At 38.8% G+C, this 2,574-nt stretch overlaps 1 protein-coding gene across 4 annotated transcripts in view; it reads right to left on the reverse strand.

Annotated features, from left to right (window-relative positions):
• phf21aa (PHD finger protein 21Aa) overlaps positions 1-1,655 on the reverse strand; it is a 37,872-nt gene extending 36,217 nt beyond the window's left edge. For 2 of the 4 annotated variants that reach the window (XM_077229033.1, XM_077229035.1), the window contains exon 1: positions 1,372-1,655. The gene's annotated coding sequence lies outside the window, so the exon portion shown is untranslated. The remainder of the gene's footprint in view (positions 1-1,371) is intronic. The other 2 variants (XM_077229034.1, XM_077229036.1) reach the window with 1 other exon arrangement.
• Positions 1,656-2,574: the final 919 nt, after the last annotated feature.

Raw genomic sequence — 2,574 nt, forward strand, 5'->3', positions numbered from 1 at the left:
CATGCAGTGAGAAAACCACTAAACAGGAGGTAAACACTTATCTTTTACACAATATACAACTGCGTGTGTAGAACTGAAAATAAAAGCAATTAGAAAATAATGAAACTACATTATTGAAGTCCTAATTTATTGAAAAATATAAATAAATTATTTCTTTGCACATTAAATGATGAAATGTCTAACTGGATGAATTTGGTGACCCATTGCAAGAAAAAAGCAGGTGGAGTTAAGAGGAAGAACAAACATAAAAATGGCTGTACAGTCCACATAGTTGATAATGGAAGAGCACAGCCGCACATGAATAAAACATGAAAAAGCTGAAGAGAAGAAAACCTGTAGGCCTATTATTTTATAACTTCGTAGGCCTACATGTAGCAATTTTAAGCTAAAATATTATTTAAAAACAGGGTGTGATTTTTTTTAATGAGGAACAACAATACTGTTTGACGGCTATAGCCTACAGTACTAAACCTAATAACCAAAACATTAATAATAACATAATTTTAAAAAAAGACACACTGAGAGACTGCGAAAGGAGCTCATGACGGTCCAGTCGTTAAAGCGGACCGAGCGCCATCTGAAAGCTTGAGAAAGGTCATCATCATCATCATCATTAGCGTTCCAACGCATCCTCACCGGAAACAGCACCATCACTTTATATACTCACACAATCACACATCAAACTCACTACACAGGGCCTACAACTTTCCTCCACCTTACCACAGAACAGATTTTAGGAGACTTCATGAAAGCGAGCTCGCGTTTGTGCAGATATGTCAAGGCGTGGTGCCGACAACACGAACTGGAAAAAATCTTTCATGATCAGACGTCTTGTCGCCCTAGCGGCTCTTAACAATAATAGTAGCTCAACACCGTGCGAGCTGGTCGAGCTCAACACATCAAGAGTACCGACACACACTTTATCCTGTTTATGACTCGAGATTTCGTCCCTTGCTCTAATGAATGTAAATGTAAGCGCAAAGTGAATTTATAATGGCACCCCATGACTGTTTCACGGCATGCTGTGAAAACTACGGCACGCGCTGGAATCACATTTTCAACCATTATTCCACTTCTCTTAAGCAAGTGTCGTTTAAAATGTGTTTGGGTGCCATTCGATGCGTTATTGTGTAACGGTTGTAAGTTATAACGTTTCGTTGACTGCAGCTGCACTCTCTATCTCTCTCTCTCTCTCTCTCCTGCAACTCCTACAATAAAGAGAAATGAACAAAACCCCCCTGCGCTGCCTCTGCGCTTTCACATCCACTCAAATCACCACCAGCACAATCAAATAAAGAACGCTAAAAGAGTTGCAAGACACCGTTCCCAAAAGTTCACAAGATGAAGATGAAAAAACCGAGGTGCACTTACCCTTGTACTCACTCCTCCAGCAGTCAAACACCGATCTTCATACACTTACACACACTCACCAATTATTTAAATATATATCTACAAACAGCCGGGCATTTCACCACTAAAACCTTATCCCACGGATGAATTCGCTCTCTTTTCCACCCTAAAGTTTTGTACAGTATAGCAGGAGGAATCTTCGCTTTGTTCGCTTGATTTTTAACCAAAAATACATAAAAAGACAGAAACTGATATACAAAACAAGAACTCTTCTTCCATCCCATTCACCCCAAGCTTGTGCGCTCGGCGTATCAATGCGCGCAGAAGAGAGATAATGGGACAGCAAAACCATGCCGTATAACGCCCAAAATAACTCGCCCAACATAACACATTATGGATATTATTGGATATTAATTTAATATTGTCGCAAACCGGGGCGAAAGAAGTATTACCCAGCACGAAAGAACACTTCGAATAAGAGAACTAGTTTATTTAACGGTGCGGCGAATTTATTTCACTTTGCCTAAGGAACGGTTGTAGTGCGCCCCCCATTGCCTAGGGAAAAGCCCCGGATGTAAACTCAGTGAAACTCACGTTGAGTGAAGTTACATTAATCTGCATCCAGTGTGGGCCCGATATATTGTTAGGATAACAGAGAAGAGATTTGCTGTTCACGTATTCACAGAAATAAATGCATTTTTAGGAAGTTTTTATGTTTTATCCATGATCATTTCAGTAAACCTATTATATCCCCTCGTAAAGGCGTCCGAGCTTCTTAGACACCTTTAAAACACAACGTTCCAGTTCAAAATGCTATAAACAGAAATGTTTTAACAATTCATTTATAAAAGCATTTTATTTTAATTAGTAGTATTGCATGTGATATGACATAGGCCTATATTTTGGTTATTTCTTGTGATGTACCTGGGGTCTGTTCAAGTGCTCTTGATGCAGTGCTATGCATTAAATAATATGTTCAATATAAACCATTTTCATTGCACACTTCCTTTCAATCACTGTGTAATATAATCTATGTGCAATAGGTTCATCTGTGATTTTGTTGTGTATAGTGTATTTTGTATAAAGAGAGATTGGTGAATACACACTATTTTGACTTTCTACTTTTTTTTCTTTATTTGATGTCAGTAACTACCAGAAATGTGGCCAGTTTTCTGGTGGCATGAGTTATGAGAAGTGAACGGCAGGGGGAGACAGAGTGCTTTG

The sequence above is a fragment of the Siphateles boraxobius genome, unplaced genomic scaffold (assembly GCF_051911475.1).
Source record: "Siphateles boraxobius isolate OS27281-9 unplaced genomic scaffold, OSU_SipBor_1 130, whole genome shotgun sequence".
In the NCBI taxonomy this organism is placed as follows: Eukaryota; Metazoa; Chordata; class Actinopteri; order Cypriniformes; family Leuciscidae; genus Siphateles; species Siphateles boraxobius.